At 40.8% G+C, this 20,177-nt stretch overlaps 1 protein-coding gene and 1 long non-coding RNA gene across 2 annotated transcripts in view; both read right to left on the reverse strand.

Annotated features, from left to right (window-relative positions):
- BICD1 (BICD cargo adaptor 1) overlaps positions 1–20,177 on the reverse strand; it is a 167,233-nt gene that overhangs the window by 115,875 nt on the left and 31,181 nt on the right.
- The window catches only part of LOC135300921 (uncharacterized), a 34,534-nt gene that overhangs the window by 2,843 nt on the left and 11,514 nt on the right, over positions 1–20,177 (reverse strand). The window contains exon 2 of the long non-coding RNA XR_010362669.1: positions 84–191. This is a non-coding gene — a long non-coding RNA (uncharacterized LOC135300921). The remainder of the gene's footprint in view (positions 1–83; positions 192–20,177) is intronic.

Below are 20,177 nucleotides of genomic sequence, written 5' to 3' on the forward strand. Positions count from 1 at the left end.
ATGGAAACATATATTCAGAATACACAAAAAAAAAAGGAATTTATTACGCTTAAAGAACATACACATGCAAAATGTATATTCACCTATAGTTAGTCTCCTTTAACTCCCAGCTTCCCCTGAAAGGATAATTTCCATCTGCTTGCTTTAACAGTGTCTGAGATCAAAGACTGGCTTGATTGCATCTTTTCAGCCTGAGAACATTGTGACAAACACAGGAAAAAGTCAGAAAGTCAAATTTGGATTTTAAGCTCAAAGTAACTGTCAAACCAGTAAATCCTGAAAGGCAGCCTTTACCTCAGTTCCACCACCTGAAGCTGTCCTCAGAGGCAGAGCCAATGAGAATGGTGGGAGGATGAAGTTCAGCCAAGCACTCCCACAGATAGAGAAGAATGGAGGCAGGACTTTTGTTTCCCTACTCAACCATAACTTACCTGAAGGCATGGGATAGCATTGCTATTGACTGTCCCAAAAGATAAACCATTCCACCCTTGACAGAAGGAATGAATTCCCATTAATTTTATTATTTGCCAATACAGTTTTAAACCATGAGGCAGTCCTAGATTTAACTCCAGACAAAATCCCAAACTGCAGCTTTCTCACTGCCCTCCAGTGGGATAGGGGAGAGAATTGAAGGGTAAAAAGGGAAAAAAACTCATGGATTGAGATAAAAGACAGTTTAACAACAAAAGCAATATCCATACACACAAGCAAAGCAGAACAAGGAATGCAGTCACCACTTCCCATTGGTGGCAGGTGTTCAGCCGTGCTCAGGACAGCAGGGCTCCATCACACGTAACTGCCTTTTGAAGACAAATGTCATCACTATGAACATCCTCCCCCTCACACTGCTGCTGCTCCCCCCAGTTTATACCCTGAGCATGGTGCCATATGGTCTGGAATACCCCTTGGGTCAGCTGGGATCAGCTGCCCCAGCTGTGTCCATTCCCAATTCCTTGCGCAGCCCAGCCCACTCACCAGAGAGGGTGGGCAAGAAGCAAAAAAGGCTTTGGCTGTGTGTCAGCCCTGCTCAGCAGTGACCAAACCATCCCTGAGTAATCATCACTGTTTCAGTCACAAACCCAAACAGCCCCAAACCAACTACTCTGAAGAAAAAAAACTCTGTCCCAACCAGGACATTCTGTTTCTGCTTAAAAGGGAATCATTAAGCTTACTAATAAAACAGTTAATTGCCAAGAATGATGCTAATGAATTTGACTACAGAGGAAAGAAGAGGAAAACACAGAAGATTAGCATTTTAAACCTTATAATTGCAAAAAGACAAATTCTCATGTTTAACTGAGGATACAAGGTTTGAAGTAGCAGTAGAACATCATCATGAAGGTTGAAGTAACAACCAGACTTCCTCCAACCACATGGTAAAGCACAATGATTATATCATAGATGACAGAGAACCAAGAAGCTGTACCTCACCAGCAACACTTATATAGATCCTTAAACAGGCTACATTTCTCAATCTACCTCTCCCATTTATTGTATTGCTATACCCCCTCATCTTCCAAGCATTATTTTAAGAAATGTATCAAACAGATCCTGACATTAAGTTCTTCACATCTTGCTTCTTGAATATGCTTGCCAAAATCAATTATCAATAACAGGAAGATGCAAAAATTCAAGAAGGTGCAAACACAGAAATTTTCTGCTTATGAGACTCATTCTCCACTTGCTTTAGTGGATGCAGAACCAGCCCTTCTTTTCCAGGAATCTCTTGCATCATTACAGTGAACAAGTTACAGACACAGAGTACTGAAAGCAAGCCAATCAATTTTTCTTTAATGATTTGCAGAACCATGTAGAAGCATGCAAATCTTCAAAGTACATGCTCCCAAGACCTATTAGAATGCTAAACCCAGATCTCCCGCAGTTCTGCATCTGCTTGTCCTCCTCTTGCAGCATGTCACTTTTTGCTGTTAGAAGATCAATAATAGAATTATTAGATCAACACTCTATTTCCTACATAATTTCTCTTCTGTATTATTTCAACAGAGAAGTGCCAGACAGTCTCTTGAATGGGAGACGACTGAACTATCTATATCTTGCCTCAGTCAACCTGTAGGACTGGCCATTAAGACAGAGTTCTCCCCAAATTCATATCAAAAATCACCCCCCTACATGGAAATGTTCCTGCAGACTGCAGTGCCCATGACACACATGATGTCCTCCCTAGTCTTTCCAAGAAGAGATTAAGTACCCCAAAGCCTGGAGAGCACTTCATGTAAGAGGAGTAACACAATGAACAACAGGGCAAGGACAGAAGTAGGGAAACAGGTTCTTGCACACACGGGGCACCAGTCTGCCCTGTAGCCCTAATTAGGCAGGGGGGAAGTTAAATACACCTCTTCCCCTTCCACAACCTCCTCTGTTTTCTCAAGAAGCAGCTTTCTTTTACAGACTTTAAACAAAATACACACCTTTTCTGCACCTCAAAATCCCCCATTCACATCTGTGAGGCCTAAAAAGATGTGGCTAGAGAGAATCAAGAGTGCAATCAGGAGGAGCAGACAACAGGTTATGTTTCCCTTGACATGGCCCTTGCTGCATTTAGGATCATCTTTAGAAACACAGATCAAAGAGCAAGGAAAAATCTGCAAAAGCCCTCAACTTCACCCTCCAAACTCATATAAATTCTGAGCTATCACAATGTTTTTGAAGTCTTATGCAAATTCCCTTTTTTACTGCAGTAGAAGCAAAAACAATAAAAGGGAGAAAAGCATACTGGTATCTTCCAGAAAACATTATTTTCAGTATTCCAAGAAAAAGTTTATCCAGCTGCTGAACACAGCATTATATCCTCTACAGCAATGAACTCTAATTTAACTTTTACTCCATGCCTAACCAAGGAAGCAGAGCAAGACCACAGCATCTTAGGTTCTTAGTTAATGCATGCAGGGAGCTGCAATACCTGCAATCATCTGAGAACTGAAGAGTGGAAACAGACTCCTATTAAAGCTGTCACTGAAGCACAATATATTAGGTGTGACCATGAATGGAGTGTACATCAAGAGAAATTCATTTTATATGACATTATAAACTTCCATCCTAGTGAATTAATATGGTGTTAAAGAAGGTGTTATAGAGCTCCTGCATCTGAACCTTTCCACATGAAATTTATTTACAAAACCATCTGAATATCATCCATACCTAAGAAAAGAAGAATTTAAAATATTCCGGCAAATAAAGTTGCAGGCATGGCAAAAGCAAAGTATGAAACTTGCATTTATTAATAGGAAACAGTTTTTCTTTCTAATACTTACATTTCATCTGCTTCAATTCTGCATCTCAGAGAGCAACAAAACAGAAACCAAGTATTTTCATTTTCCCTGCTACCCACAGTTAGTGTAGTAAGTGAAATGAAACTTCATTAACATTAAAAAATTGCCCTTAATTAAACATTAGCTTAGAGATGCTGATAGAAAATGTATCTTCAAATTAACCATATCCTGGTATTACTGGGGTGGAGTTGAGTTCCTTCACAGCAGCCCAGATGCTGCTGGGTTTTGTATCTGTGACTAAAACACTGCTGGTAATTCACCAGTATTTTGGCAAATGCTGAGCAGTGCTTGGAGAGCATCAAGCTTGCCATTTCTTCCCCAATTTCCTCCTCAGTGAGAGGGGTGGGCAAGAAGCTGGGAGGGAATAGAGCTGGCACAGGTGACCCCACTCACCCAAAGCAGTAACCCAGACCACAGAACACCAAACTGGGATCAAACTGGTGACAGACTGCCTCGGGTAGCCATCGCTTATCAGTCTGATGGTGGGAGGCAGTGAGTGATTTCCTTTGCATCCCAGGTTTACTTTTGTCTCCCTAATCAGAATTCAGTAAATCAGCATTCCATTTCAATTTGTTGTCTGGTTTAGTTCTTGTGGCAGTGTACAAGAGGCCACAGAACTTTGTTGTGCCATGGAATGGAAAAAACTCAAAGGGCAGCCAAACAGGAGCATCTCTCAACAACTCCTAAAACCATGCCCTAGGAAGTTAGGGAACATCCATTTCAGGAAACTAAATCTGTAATTTAAATCAGAGGAGCCAGCAGCTCATCTGCAGACAGATTGAGCAGGGCTGCTGCAGTTCAGCAGTCACAGCCCAGGCTCTCCTGACACACATCATGCTAAACCAAAGAGAATTTGCCTTCAGACAAGGCTTTCAAACAATTTATTCCATCAGAACATGAGTCAAACCGAGCTCCCAACTATTCCTAATCTTCATCAAGTTTAAGATTCCTAAGGGAATGAGACTGAAAATTCAGTTTCCTTCCCAGCTCTGCCTCTGATCTGATCTAGACAAACTGAAATCCAGCAGACCATGACCAATTAGCAGAGCAGTGTGCACGGCCACAGCCTCACTGCTGGGTTCCACCTCCAGCACTGCTCCACCTCCTGATGCAGGTGTGAAACTGCCTGGGCAGGCTTTCGGTCTCTGCTTGGCTACTACCAGCTATGAGATCCCCAGAGCATGACATAATTCCCATTGATTTAATCTTTAAAGCCAGAAGTAGCAGAGTAACACATACTTCTCTCCAAAACCACAACATCAGGGGTTTTTTCTTTACTGACAGGCAATTTAAAAAAAAAAACAACAAACAAACATTACTTTTACTACAACAGAAAAATGTTAGTAAACAATTGTTACCTCATATCAACATATTATGTTTTATCCTGATTTTGGGAAGCTAATGCTTTTATGTACAAAAATAAGTAGTTGTAAGCAAAGAACAGCAGAGTCTTGGTCCTCCATGTCTACTTCTCCTCTGCCTTCAATTCATCTTGTTTATTCCATTCTGTCTAGCAGAGATTGCTATCTATTTTATACAGCACCATAATATTGCACAGAGATTCCAGGACCCAACAAAAAAATAAATGTATTATTAATAATAAAGTAATAACTTATATCACAGCCAGAACATGTCTTCATCTGAGCAGTTTTTTAAACCTCTTCTGCACAGGATTAAAACCTTCTATTATATTATATACATATATATACACACACACCTACCTATTATATATTTATATACAGCATATGTATATACATATTTGCATAAATATGCATTTTTATATAAATACCTGTATATATACACCCCATACACAATTGACATATATAACCTACAATTTTATAAATACTGCATATTAGAACTTTAAAAAATTACATAGATATACATATGCTTCATATATATTCTAGCATACATAATGGTGACTGGTCACCTGCTTCCTCCAGAATGTTAAATCCATTTCTCTGTAGAGAAGGAATTCCTTTTTCCAAAGGAAAAACCACTCAGGGTGGTGCCAAAAGCAGAAAGTGACAGCAAAGTCCAAGAGCTGAGAAGACAAACAAGCACACTTGCCAGCAGGATGGCAGAAGCAGCAGGAGCAGAGGCCCAGAGCTCTGAGGGCTGGGAAGTTTGTGTGGATGCCACCACTGCACTGGGAGCCCCAGCCCACACACTCCCTGTGGAGGATGACAGGAGTGACTGGGAAGCCCATAGAGAATGCTCCAAACAGAGTAGCAGGAAAGAGTCCAAAATGGACTGTTCCAGAACGGAAATTTTGCCTTAATAACTTCTCCACCAGCCTTATTGCCTCCCTTTTCAACTTGCTGCTTTATAAGCCAAGGATGAGGCACTAAAATGGTGCATTTATGGACTTGGTGGTGCTGCACAAGCTTATAACTCAGCAGACTTTATGACTGCAAGTCATTTGTATTGATTTATTTACTTCATTAGTGAGGGGAAGATGTAATTCTGCACTGATGGAGAACCAAATTGAAGGAGGAATAGCTGATTAGGCATTTTAAAATCACATTTTGTAGTCAAGTTTTATAATGGTGCATCCAAAATTAAATACTAAGAGTATAAACAACCTAAATCTAAAGTCAGAAACTTAAATCATTGATCTGTAGACTAAAGAGTTATGCAGCTGCTTTACAAACTCTCACCTTACCTCCCCTACTTGACCAAGTTTTTCAAGACATGCTAATGTAATTATGAAAACTCTTTAATTGCATGAACAACACTGCAAGTTTTAACTCCTGGGCTTTGAAGGTACTTTGTTGATTGAGACCAACAGTTTCCTATAAACATAGCTGGGAAGTCCCTTCCTACCAGCCACTGTACACAATACAGTAAAAAACATTGTGCCTTTGAATCCCAAACCATTTTGGCATTTTCCTTTATGCATGTTGGAATAATTACCATTAAAGCAATAATTTGGCAAGCATGAAACATCACCTTTAAGTGGGAAATTCATTTTCCCAGACTACGACATGTAAATATTTAATTCTAAGCAGCGAAGTTAATACAAAAAGTAGGAAAAATAAGTCTATGAATAACAATACTCACCACCTTTCTGTTGGGCATCTCAAAGTAGCATAAAAGGATAAAGAAGCATTATTTTCTTGATTTACCTATGGGGAAAGTTGGGTGCAAATTGCCCAAGGCCACAGAGAGACAGATGTAACTAAGGAGCAAAGCTGAGGCTCTTCAGTCCCACTCCAGTACCCTGCTATTGCACCACACCTTATCATGCCAATAACAGAGACAACAAGAGAAAAATCCCGTCCTGTCCATCTCCCCAGCATCACCCTTCCTTTGCTGGTTCTATACAGACCTCTTCCCACCTACCTTCCCCTTTTTAGCTAACTCAGCCACCTGGCAAGGCCTGCCAGGAGCATCCCAGGCAGTGCCATGGCCAGGGCAGTGCCAGGACACCCCCACGGCTGCAGCCTCTGCGGAGATAAACAGGCAACAGCACTGCTGGGCACAGCACCATGGCAGGAGATCTCCTGAGACACTCAGCTTCTCAGGAGGGCTGAGTCAGCTCCACCACTGCCTCCTGGAGATCCAGGAATGGACATAACAAAACATGATGTCAGCACTCAGAGAAAATAATCTGTCATGCCAACCTAATGCAGCCTGAATCTTTAATGCGATATTGATTTTGCTAATGTTCCTCCACGCTGCCATCTGGAAGCCAAATACTTCTTTGTTATATACTAAACTACACTCAGGGTCATGCAGGACAACAACCAATATCATTATGAAGGTTTTGTTTTGCTGCTGGGCTTTTCTGAATTTTGTTGTTGCCTTTTTTTTTTTTTTAAGAGAAAAGATATTTTTAATCCTGCATTCAAATGCAGCCGCTAACACTACTGGTACTAAGAAAAAAGCTGGTCATGCCTAATTCCAGTTATTTGGTCTTCCATCATCAAAGGAAAAGACATCTCCACATGGCAGGCATGTCCTAAGAAAGAGGGCAGGGAAGGCTGGCAGAGCTGCAGGAGTTAGAGAACAAGATGCTGCAACACAAAATCAACATTTCAGTTCTCGCTTCAAGGGCTCTTGTGGTCAGAATATTTGTTCTTTTTTTTCCATCTCTTCTCACTATGCAAGTTAAATACTATTTTTTCCATCAAATGGCTAGTCTTACATTTTAAGCTTGCCCAATTTAAGTATGCTCAACATTTACCATTTTCCATTGATTTGGGGAGAGGTGAGTTATTTCTGTCACCACACTGCAGACACAGGAAGCTCAGAACTAATTGCAGAGATCCAGCAAATTCTGATGGCAAAAAGTTTTGCTACTAAACTTCTTCACCAAAACCCAAACCCTTCTCTTCCCAATCCTCTGTAGGACCAGGACAAACTTAGGTACAATTCCTTTCCCTCCCTCAACTCACTCAGAGTCAACTCTCAGCCACCTTCTACCATCATTATTAAAGAGAATTGTTTCTAATAAGGAAAAGAGTGGTTGAACTTTTTTTTTTATGCAACCCTATCAGGTGTCTAAAGAACTGTCTTTTGCCTAGGTCTTAAAGACAGCAGCATTTGTGGTTATTCATTTTGCCTTTTATGCTGTTAGTGCAGGCAAATGAGTTTGTTACTCATCTGTTTTCTGCTAAACACCACCCACCTCATTATGATGTATTTGGGGCTGTTCCCTAATTCCTTCCCCACATTTGATACATGCTACCTCTCTCATTGACCTTCTCAGCAAGCAGCAGAGACCTCAGCAGGCTTGGAGCTATAACAAGGCACCCATGGTCCACCTGCCTCTTCTTCTGAAATCCAGAGCTGGCCCCGGAGCAGGATCCCACTTAAACTGGGACAACTATTCCTTTAAGTGCTGAGAAAAATCTTCACCTGGCAGACAGCTGTGATAACTCCTGTCAGTGAATAAATTATGAAATGCCTCTCAGAAAAGTGTTATAACTATAGTTAGAATATACAAGATGACTCAATGCTGAAAAATGATAGCCCCATCTGTCAGAGTCAAAAAGCCAGGAAACTTCATTTAGAAATCATACAACTTTCCTTTCCTGCCAAATCTCTTCTAAAATTGTAACCTGCCTTGTTCTACAGCTCAGAACACTATTTTTGGGTGATGCCTCACTACCAATTTGGATTACTATGTTTTCTTTATGCTTTACCTGGATGCAAACAGGTAAGAGCCTGGGGGATAAGAGCAATTATTAGTCATCAGTAGAGGGACCTCTGCCAGATGGCCAAAATGAAGGATGCAGTGGGTTAAACACATCTCACCTCTGAGGGAAGTTAACTATGTTAATGTCCTTCTACTACTACTTCTTGTACTTAAAAAACCTATGGCTTCCATAAGCTGTCCTATTTTCTTCAGAAATGCATGAAGAAAAATAATTTTGAGGAATGATGATCAGGTGCAGTCAAATTTCAACATGTTCTCACACAGGGCATAGATTTTTCGCTAACCACAGGGAAGTTGTGGAGGGTTTTTTACTTGTTTTTAAAGGTGACAAATGCTCTTAAGCAAGGAAAGCCTTATGGACATCAAAGTCTCACTGCTCCCAGGAGTTCCTGTTGTAAAAGTATTAATATTGATATGGTACACTTGAGGAAACACTTAAAAAATAGCTACTTTGCTGTTTAAATGCTATCCAAATAGTTATATGCTCACTGAACTGAAGATGCTGTAGAGAAGATGCATTCGAAAAAATTTATGCTGCAAGCATAAGACCTGCAATCTTGGGTATAACAACCCCAGATCCTCTGTGATGCTCAGAAAAAGTGGTTTTATTGAACCATTTTACTCTTTTTTTCCTTAGAAGAAAAATTTAAATCTCAAAAACATCCTGATATTTACAAAGTACCACATCTGCTTCCAGGATCTGCAGTGACCTGAAAACAGTTCAGTGCTTGGATGTGGGCTGGGTTTTGTCACAGCTGTGCAGGAGACAGCACCCGTGAGTCCTCAGATGCCCTCCACCCCTCCATTTTAATTAGACCAGTCATATTTGCTCCTCCTTTGTATCACAACTCAAGTGTTTCAAAGAGTCCATTTCTTTTTCAGCATAGAAAAAGAAAAATAATTGGAATATTTTGTACAAAGGATTGTCTGGGTCATGACAGAGTCAGCACACCTAGAGGCAAATGAAGTCACTCATAAAACAAGAACCTTTATTCAAGAAGATTCTATAAACAAATTCAATCCTTCATGACTTATGAAGCTGAGTCACAGTGTTTCTATAGTAAAGGAAGTTTATGTCTAACTTAAAAATTAAAAAAAAAAATCATCTACTGCAGTACCAGTCTTCCCTCCTACTATTTAATTCCTCAGAGCTTCCATTGCTTCCAACCTTTCAAGGGATCAGGTAGCTGCTGCCACACAGTACTTAGATTTTTTTTCCCCATTTTACATGCAACCAGATTAATAATAATTTTTTTTTAAAATCACAGTTCCAAGGGGAAGCAAAAAGCAAAACCTGAAAACATTTCTAGTAGTTTCACAGGACAACCTAAAAGGAGCAAGAGAGCTTGGATAGGCAGAAATGTCAGCAGTGTAATTCAATCAAGATGTACTTGCAACACAAGTAATGTGTTTCAGGGCACCTTGCAGTAGTAAAGGAAACCATGAGTTTATGGAAAGGGAATGGTCTCCCTTCACATTCCAGCTCAACAATGTAAAGAGCTTCACAGACCTTTGCCATGGGTAGAGTTGATAAAAGAAACTGAATTAGCCACAGTAGCTCAATTAAATATACACAGAATTAGGCCAGGAGAATTAGTGAAAAACTACTACAAAGCTGATTATATGTCAAGCATTAGCTACTAAGAACATTAACATAATGAATTTCTACAATGATTATTTTAAATCTGGACAATTAATATTTTCTTCTGTAGGTCTCCATTATTAGCACTACATTTAAGTAAATGCTATCAGCATTTATACATTACTTTGAAAGTTCTGCTTTTGAAGAGATACACATTATTTTGAATTGCTTTCTTTTAAAGAAAAAAATTATGGTGATGAGCTTAGCTCAAAAATAGGACTTTTAACATGTCCATTTTGCACATACATATCCTGTAACAGCCAGTTTCCATCACCCTAAATTCCCATGTGCCATATGAGCAGGTACAGACTTCTACCACATGTTTGAGTGATGACAACTTGCTTTTCAATGCTGTACTGGAAAACACATTGACTATAAAAAACATTATTTTATACATCACCATTTCTAATGAGGTGCTGGCAATATTTGTATTATTTGATGCAACTTATTTAATGCTAAGCACTATGAGGTTCAACAAATCATGCAACTTTTGGGGGGGGGGGGCGGCTGACAGCTGGTCTGTGAGCCAAATTAGAAGAGGTAAATAAAAATTCATGTTTACCCCTGAAAGGAAGAAGACGAGGTCATTCATATGGGAACCAAGAGAACAGAGATAAGCAAGGGATATTTGCAGTTAGAGAAACAAAACTAACATGTGCCTTCAGGACTTTTGTAAATGCTTTGCCAAATATGTTCATGCAGATGGGTTTTTAATTGTGACCAACGATTTATTTCCACACTTTGTCAAGAAATACATTTAGTTAAGGAATGTATAAAAAAGAAGAACAGGCAGCAATGAAAAAAGCCTTTGACACATCACTCAGTGCGCCATTTCTGTCCATCTTGACTGTGACACAACTTTTCTTTAAGCTCACCACCGAACTTCCATTACCCAGCACCCATCCTCAGATGAGCTTCTCTGCTTCCCAGCCCTTCACTCCCTGGGAGATGCACATTCCACACCCTCATCCTCCCTGCAGCTGATATTCTGGGGCACCCAGAATTACCCCAGGGCAATGGGGAACATTGACCTATTTTGTATGAAGTAAAGGGCCTGTCTCTTCCTATATTTCCTGGTGCCAGCCTTATTCTTCTGTTCTGCTCTGCAAACATCCAAAATAGAAATTATTTCAAGAGTCCAGCTCTTCAAACGGTTGCTAGGTCACATTCTCAAAGAAAGGGCATAAAAGATTTCTAAAGAAGTTTTCCTGAAGCTTCTGAACCCTGTGGCAATACAGACACAAAGTATTTGCAACCTAACCAAAAAATTACTTATTTTAAAACTCCTATTGTAAAACTTCTTGTCATTAATTATAATTTGGGGTTTTTTTAGCCATGTTTTAGAGATACTATTTGCTAATATAAGCTAAGCTAGTAGCCAACAGAAAACAAACCCTGCTTGTTCTTTCATACCAGTTTTCAAAATTCAAAGCAATTTTAATTTAATAAATACAACTTTTGAGCAAAGATTATGTGTTTGTACCTTCCACAAGCAGGCCAAGGGATGCAGCTTAACAGAATAAGCCAAGCTCAATCTGCTTCCATGAAGAGCCTTCCCTGATCCTGCTCCTTGTCTTCCCCCTGCCTTCCACAGCCCCATCATCAGTGGGATGCATGGAACTGTGCTGACTGCCAGATGAGGAATCCCAAAAAGCCAACCCAGTACACAACTCAAAAATACACAAAAGAAAGAAGACTTAAATTCCCTTTTCAGACACCAATGATCCTGTCTACTATTTGCTAAGGTCAAATAAGCTGGATCTAGAGCCCTACCTGCTTTACCTACAAAAAAGCAGAGCTCTCACCTGCTTCTTTCAAGGCAGCAGCTCTAAAAGCAGCACTAGAAACATAAGGGATGGTGAGAGGATTTGTTAGCAATTACTACTGTAAACCACAAAGTCTACAGAACAGCAGTGTAATTCACAGGTATTTGTCATACATTCCCTTGTTTTCTGCTTTCAGTGAGGTATGAAAGGCTGTACAAGCCAGGCAAGAGCCCACTTTTGCTCTCCAACAGCCAGCAACAGCAGAGGCCCAGGGAATCTGCTCATGAAGAGACAAAGCATGCAGCACCAGTCCTCAGAACACACTCTAGCTGGTGAGGCCAGGGCTTCGAGCCAGAAATATCCTTTCCCTATTTAACAGCCTTCAGCAGATGTTCCTGAAACCAATTCTGTCACTTGGTGAAGCAGTGCAGAGGGCCATGTGACAGCTACACAGCCTAACTACACTGTGCAGAAAAGCATTTCTTCCCTGTGCTTTAAACCTGCAGCCAACCAGTTGCACTGGATGCTGCCAGTGCTTCTGCTGGACAGCACAGCAACACTCACTCCCCAGGTAATCCCTGCTTGGGAGTCACGGACCTCCATCAGATCTGTCACTGCAGCTCCCTTCCAGCCTGAAAAATTATAACTTCAGTTCATCCTGCCACTTTCAGAAATCATTCTTTGCTTTAATCACCCCTGTTGCCTTGTCCACATCTCCTCCCGCTAGACTGTGTCATTTTAGAGATGACCAGTCCTCTTGATTTCAGGTTTGGGGTGGGGCTTTTGCCCACTACTGAGAGGCTGTTTTCATAAGAATGTCTCTTACAATCTTAAGGCATTACTGCTGAAGGCAAACTGGCAGTTCAAATCAATACATTGATTTTCCCGTGACCTTCTGCTGCCCGGTTGTTCGACCTCACAAAGCCTGTCTGCAATTTCTCAGATAGGTCTCAGCCTGGCTACCTTGCATGCTTAAGTATCATCAGCAGCTCGTTCACTTCACTGTTCCGTCTTTTCCAAGTTACCTATCAATATATCGAGCTGCACAGACTCCAGCAGAGACCTCTGCAGTCCCTTCCTGGTGGTTTGATTTCCACCATGAGATTTGCCCATTTTACTGATACCTACATTCTGTAATTTTTCATCCATTATTAATTCATTTAAAGATTCACCTTGCTGGTCCATTGCAGTGTTGGGGTTTTGAAAATTTTTTTTTTATGAAGTGTGGTTGGTGATTTTGTGAACTACCTATGGAAAATCCCAATATATCATTTCACTTGACAATCATCTTTGTTCCACGTGCTTCAAAGAGCTCCAATAAATAAACAGGGCAAACCTTGCTGTTGCAAAAGCCATACTGACTATTCTGCCATCTATTATGTTCACCCAAAGGTGAATTCTGTTATTAAAAGTAAACTCAATCTCCCAGATAAGGACAATGGGCTTCCCTGGAAACTGCCTCCCTCTTGCCCTTTACCATTCTTTCAGTCTTTTGAAAGTGCAAAATCATATTAAGTGAATCATATTAAAGTGAGCAGTTACATATCACAAGTACAGTGATGACATGTCATAATCTATTTTAGCTATGTTATTCCTCCAGTCACCTTTTCTACAGGCACCAAGACAAATCCTTTGGTATTTGCCTCCCTCCCAGGGGAGATTTCAGGGCATTTCAAACTCCCACATTCTCCACTGGGACAGCAAAAGGGATAAAATAATTTTATTTTACTGTTGCAACTTACTTCATTGGATGTATTTGAAAAAACAACAGATATGCACATCACAGAAAAGGGTCTGTTAGATAAACTCTTTTCCTTGGAGTCTCCTGCACTATGTCTTTAAACCACCACAAAAATTTGACCCTTAACTACTCCTTACAGTAGAAAAACCAAAACAACCAACCAAAAAACATACACCACTAACCAAAACCTGCCCACACAGCAAATATTCTCCTTTTCTGCTCTCTCAGAGTTGTCTTCAACTTCTGGTGGGGAGTCTTCTCCCTTCTGCTGCCCCTGCAGAGATGCTGAATTTATGCACAGTGCAGCCACTACCACGGGGCAGCTTTACTGTGACATTTTGTAATTGCTCTGCATGCTCAGGAACCAGATGCTGCCTCTCCCCTTACAAATCCCCTCCCTAGTTCATCTATGCAGCTGCCACTGACAGTGTTTAAAGCCTATTTGCAGCATCCCATCCCAGTATGACACAGCTGTTGTGCCCCATCCCTTTACAGTCTCGCCCATTTTCCTCCACAGCACCGATGGTAATAACACAATCCTATTAACATGTTTTTCTTTTCTATGCCTGAACTCACTGGGATTTTTCTGTTACCTATAGCAGGCTGCTGATCTGATTTGACTTTAAGCTTCAAAATACAGCACAGCTTCACTGCCAGCTCAACCTACTCCAGCTCTCTCTGTACTTTGACACTGCATTATCCCAGCATTTCTCATCCTCCTGCTACATTTAAGATGCATTTTATATCAGTATCCTCTTTTAAAGACAAGCATTTAGTTGTGCATTTTAGTACTTCAGTTTCTGGGATTAATGCAAAATACATATGAAATATATCAAAATAATTTGATTTTGTTTTCCTCTATGCATGTTTAAGCAGCACTTTATTGCATTCCTCTCTTCCCTTCTGTTTCCTACCTAGTTACTGATAAAGGACAACACAGGACCTAGACAGAGTAGGACTGAGGAGTTCTGCCTAAGGTTTATTTCCAGATTCACTGCACCATGGACATGCCTTTACCACTGACTGCTCCTCCTCCCTTCCTAGGAACCTGTCCAAACACCTTGTCATGCCCACCACCACCCCTCTGCCCAACAAGCACCTCACCAGGCAGTCCTTACTTGAGTAACACAAGCTGGCTGTAGTATTTTCTCCTTAATTTAATATTTCCTCCTACTTCCAAAAGCCTGGGAATACATTTTTAGTGCAGTGGCACATGTTACAAGGAGAAGAGCTCATGATCACACTCAATTGCCTCACCACCAAGTCACCACCCTCCTGCTGCTACTAGAGCTGCTGCTTTAGAGATAGGACTGGCATCCCTCAGCCCTGACATGCTCCTAAATGAGCTTCTCTGCTTCCTTTCCCCTTCCCTCAGGAACACCAGCACTGCTGACCCAAAAGCAAACTCCCCCCAGAAACAGCAGTGTCAGTGAGCCCCTCCATTCCCCAGCTTTCCTTCACATCAGCCACCCTTGGCTTAGGAGAGCTTTGGCTCCCAGAGCCCTGAGCTGTTCTGAGAAGCAAAGATAACCATGGTTTGCAAAGTCAGAGCAGGAAACTGAGAAGAACAAACATGAAAGTGATTAAATATCCCTGCTTCTGCCTGGGAGCAGATAGTTCTAAATCTCCAATGACACCCTACACTGAACCCTGCAAAAAATTACAGTGGCATTCCACTGTTGTGAACATCAAACCACCCTAAAAGTGCACAGCAACACATCCTCTACACATCATTCAGAGTAGCAATGTACAGACAAGGCTGTGAGAAAAGCCACAACTCTCCACTGCCATCAGAATCTGGAAGAACAGGGATGGGAGTGGACTTGACTTTGCTGCCACTGCCCTTCTTTCTCCACAACACGGTGCCATCATGAGAGAATGACTTGCATACAGGTGATGTCATTTTGGGGGGCAGGAGGAAAGCCCAGGTGTCAAGAGTAGAAAGTGAATGTAAAGGAATCTTTGAAAGCAGTTCTTACTGACATTTACAAGTAACTAAATTATTCATGCTACTGAGTGCAGGAAGAGGTGCTGACATGGGGGATTGCTTGGATGAGATGTTTTCCAGTCTCCACCAGCCACACTGAACCTCTGCTTTTAGATCCATGCAAGAGGCCTTACCCTTGGATAGATGGTGCATGAAGTGGTTACTTATCTACTCTATATCTAAATTGCTTAAATTTAACTCCTCCAAGACTGTTGTGTGCTTATCTGATAAAAAGAGCAGATTGCCAGTTGTTGGAGAGCTCTTTAGTTCATCTCAGACTCAGTAACATCCCTCCAGGTACCAGCAGACAGATGCATACTGAAGGAGAAGTTTCCTTATTGATTTATCCCAGACCTCTGATCCAAGAAGCCATTTATCACTGCCAAAAGGACAGGGACAAATACATTTAACATGATGTGTTAAACACAAAGGCTATAAAATGATTGAACCTCATTTTCCAAGGGGCTTCTGCTCGACCTAAGAAACGTGGAAGCACAAGCTGCACCTGTATGACAGCCATACTACAGTTTCACCTATCACTTCTCCACACAAGAAGTTGTTACAGGCACAGTACCAAAAATTTATTAAAAAAAACCAAAACCAATTGGGTTAAAGTCTCTTGGTAATGTGCTTCCAGTGTTGACACAAAGCCAGTTTTTCTGACGTATATGGTTTTTTTGCAGGTGACTGCAATACCCTTGGAAAGCCTAGGAACAGACCTAGTGACAAATTGGGAATTTCACAAATTACATGTATTTGTGGCAGAAATGTAAACTAATGAAATTTTAACACGTCTTCTTGTCATCCCTTAAAAAAAAAAATTTTAAAAACACACCCAGAACACAAACTATGCTTTGCTCTCTGCCCAGGCTTTATTGTGCATTTGTAAGCAAGAATGTTTTAACCTAGAAGCCCATTTTAAAAAGTCCCTATTCAGACCAATCATGGGGTTCCCCAATTAACTACAAGTGTAAGCATAACATTATCCAATTAATCTATGGACATCATAGAAAGTGCAACAAACCTAAAACTCTGAAAACTTTCCAGGTATATTAGAATAGTTAATTTTATTAAATGAATGCAATTTAATAAATTCACCTATTCTTATAAAGACAAAATTACATGGATATTTTGCCTGAGCACTACAAAATATTGCCAGATGAAACAAGCACCCTCCTTGCCTTGGAAAGCTTCTTTACTTTTCACCACTTGTTCTTCTACTCTTTAATTAGTTATCACATTTCCTGCCTCGCCTCACTTCTTACAGCCTTGCTAACATAACCATTACTTTGAAAACCTACTAAAAGTTCTAAGCTCTTTTCTGCAGCTTCCAAATCCAATAACACTGCTGTGGTCAGGATACAGAGTGCACACATGGCTAATGCCAGAAGCATCACTCACTGTGGAATTACTTATTTTTTAAGACTACTTATAAAGTTTAGCTTTATAGTAGCAATTTATTTGCCACACTTCCTGAAAATCAGAGGAAGTCTATGAAGCTGCATTCAGCTATTACAATCCTTAAATAAATAATTGAACAGATGCACAAACAGACCACACCACCTGCAGTGTATCAACACTGCAGCAGGATGCTCTGCAATTCTGATTAACATATTTTAGTCTAATCATTACCATACTCAATTGAAATAATTTATATAAATGTATTTGATTAGCCATACCTAATCCTGCAGGACAAAGTTGTATAAAGATTCAATTATACTCCATAACTCCTCAAATATAAACACTGACTCAGCCTGGGGCCAGGATTGGATCCAGCTGCACCCAGACTGCTCTGTGAGGAGGAGGTGTTGAGAAAGCAAGAGGGTCCTTCTGCACCTCATGACTCAGTGGGAGGCTCTCCCTGGTGAAATTGTGAAGCTTTCCCTCTGCCTGCAACACATCCATCCCCCAGACAAGCATTTGGGGTTACCACACACATCTGCATTGAATGCAAACCACCAAACTTCAGGCAGTTTGGACCAAGCCCTCTGTCCCTGACACAAAATTACCCAATTCTATCTTAACTGGGAAAAAACCCACAACCACCTTCAAGAAAACAGGGAACAAGAAGCAGATAAAATTTTGCCATGGAAGGGTTTTTTTGGCTGGTAACACAGAAAGTAGCTCATTTGGGAAAGTCAGTGCACAACTAAAAGTGTATTAGGTATGCCAAATCACAATATAAAGCTTTAATTATTGTTTCCAAATATTTTTTGCCCTTCAAATGCTGTAAAGGTCACTTCACAATAACCCAAACATGCACAACTTGGATGGATTAGTCACAGCAGTATGCACTAGATTTAGCATTAATTAGATTCTCCCTCTTAGTTCCTCATTATATTTTCTGTCTTTTAGTTTAAAATGCCAGTGTATATCCAACCTTCAAATCCAAACTCCCAAATATTGCAAATATTCCTATTTAGACAGCAAACTAAATCCCACACCTAAGGTTCCTGCCTTGCTCTTTTCTGATAGGCAGGTATTCCATATTCCAGCTTGGAAAAGCTAAGTGACTTATCCAAGAAGAGCCAAGTGTAGACCAACAATTCAAGAATTGTTTCATCCGTTTATTTTACAGCCACAACAACAACAATTTACTCAGCCACAACAACAATTTACTCATTGCAAGGGCATATTATATTAAGAATAATGGAAGAAGGAGCCATAAATGAGTTTTAAAAAGACTCAGTGTTTCAGGGCATTTGGAAGAAGGAGCTGGGAAAAACCTCAAGATGTTTTATTAATTGTTACTAGCTGGATCACTGTAACACAAAAGCTCTTGCTATGCTAGATACTCTTTAAAAATACTAAGCTACTAAGCATCCCATGTTTCTTTATGAATTATCAAAAGATATAGGCTGACAGAGAGAATAAAGCAATGATATTACATCCAAGAAGGATCATTAAATCTTGATGTTTAAACCAAACAACGTTTTCTGACCACTGAAGCCCACAATTCTCCTTACTGCATAGAACAATACCCAATTTCAGACATGCTGATTCTTGACCATGAAAGTGCCTAAGAGCAAACCCGCTCTGCAAGAGCTGAGGTTTAACCCTGGACAGAACACAATGAGAGTGGAAACATCTTGAAGTGGCAATTCCTGGAGATTTCTGAGAGATTTTTCCAAAAGGCAGATGTTTCTCTGACAGCCAGCATTCTCAAAGATGCATTTTCTAAATTAAGTCACTGACTGAGCTGTATCTTCCCCCGCATCTCTGTCCTTCCAGCAAGGTTTGCAGGCTAAGAGCACAAAGGCAGTAAAAGCACTAAGCAATCAAGAATCCTCTTTAGAGCTAACAAGCATTACCAGAGAGCCTCAGAGCCTTTAGAACTGCTGACTTCAGCTGAAGGTGGTTCACAGGGTTTATTTTGGCACATCTGAGATTGCTACGGAGCAGACTGAGCTGAGGAGGGCTACAGCTGTGCAGCTCAAAGCACACTCCAGCACCTCCTCTGCAGCACCAGGCTCATCTCAGGGACCACATACACAGGGAAACCCCAGCTCAGGGGATCACACAATGCAAGTATCTGGAATTCTCCAGAGAACACAGGTGCTGTGCTGCCTGTGGGATTCTGAGGTTCTCGAACTGTTCTCTCCCTTTACAGGCGTTGTCAATATTAGAGGATTCACCCTGCAGCCCTAGGTCAGGACTTGGAGGCAGAGGACCAAATCTCATACAGCCTTTTGCACTAGAGCTTTTAAATTTACAATTACAATTCTTGTAAACAAATCCAAGACTATTTAAAAATATACTGTGGATAAGATTAGGCTCAAATTTTCAGCTCAGCCTTCAGATACCAAGATCTGGTTTCCTTTTTCCAAAACTCTTATCAGAAAATTCCTGCAGCAATCAAGTTTTACTTCCAAACAAAATTGATTTTCACCTCCAGATCACCCTGTAAGATACAGGTGATAACACTTGTGGGTACAAACCATCACTATCTATCCCCCAGATCAGATACATAATAAAGCATCTTAGAGGGTGACTAGAATTCAAAATATCTAGTGTAACAGGCTTTTGCAGAGAATATAAATTAGAAGTGAGGATAAACCATTAATTTCTGATATTGCTTAAAATTCTCCTAAATTTTAGGAGAAAAGTACAGTAAAGAACTCCTTATTGTACTGGCTGATGCTGGAAAGTTATCCAGCACCGTGGAAGAGCCAAAACTACTGAAAAACAAGCTACAGAAAACCACTGCTAATTAAGATGCTTCCTGTCTAGCCTGTACTTCCCTTTCAACCCTCCCAAAAGCACTGATCCCCAGAAACACTCTTTCCCATCAGTTCAAGGTACTCATCCTTCTGACTCCCTGTGCATCTGTCTCATTAGGTCTTGGCACATTTACCCCTTGGCCTCTTACTTGGTAATGAGCAGCAAGTGCACATATCACCCATCCTGCCACAAGCATCCCTTTTTTGCATTGAGGTAAAAACCAGAAAGCAGGAAGCTTTGCTTCTTCAGGTGGATTTAGTGCAGAGAGCCAGGCTAGGAAGCAACAAGCAGCCTTTGTTCCCAGCCACTCTCCTCCAGGCTCATGGGGGCTCTGTCCCCAGACCCCATTTCTCCCTTCTGGCATCTGTA

This window comes from Passer domesticus, chromosome 5 (genome assembly GCF_036417665.1).
Source record: "Passer domesticus isolate bPasDom1 chromosome 5, bPasDom1.hap1, whole genome shotgun sequence".
Taxonomy (NCBI): Eukaryota; Metazoa; Chordata; class Aves; order Passeriformes; family Passeridae; genus Passer; species Passer domesticus.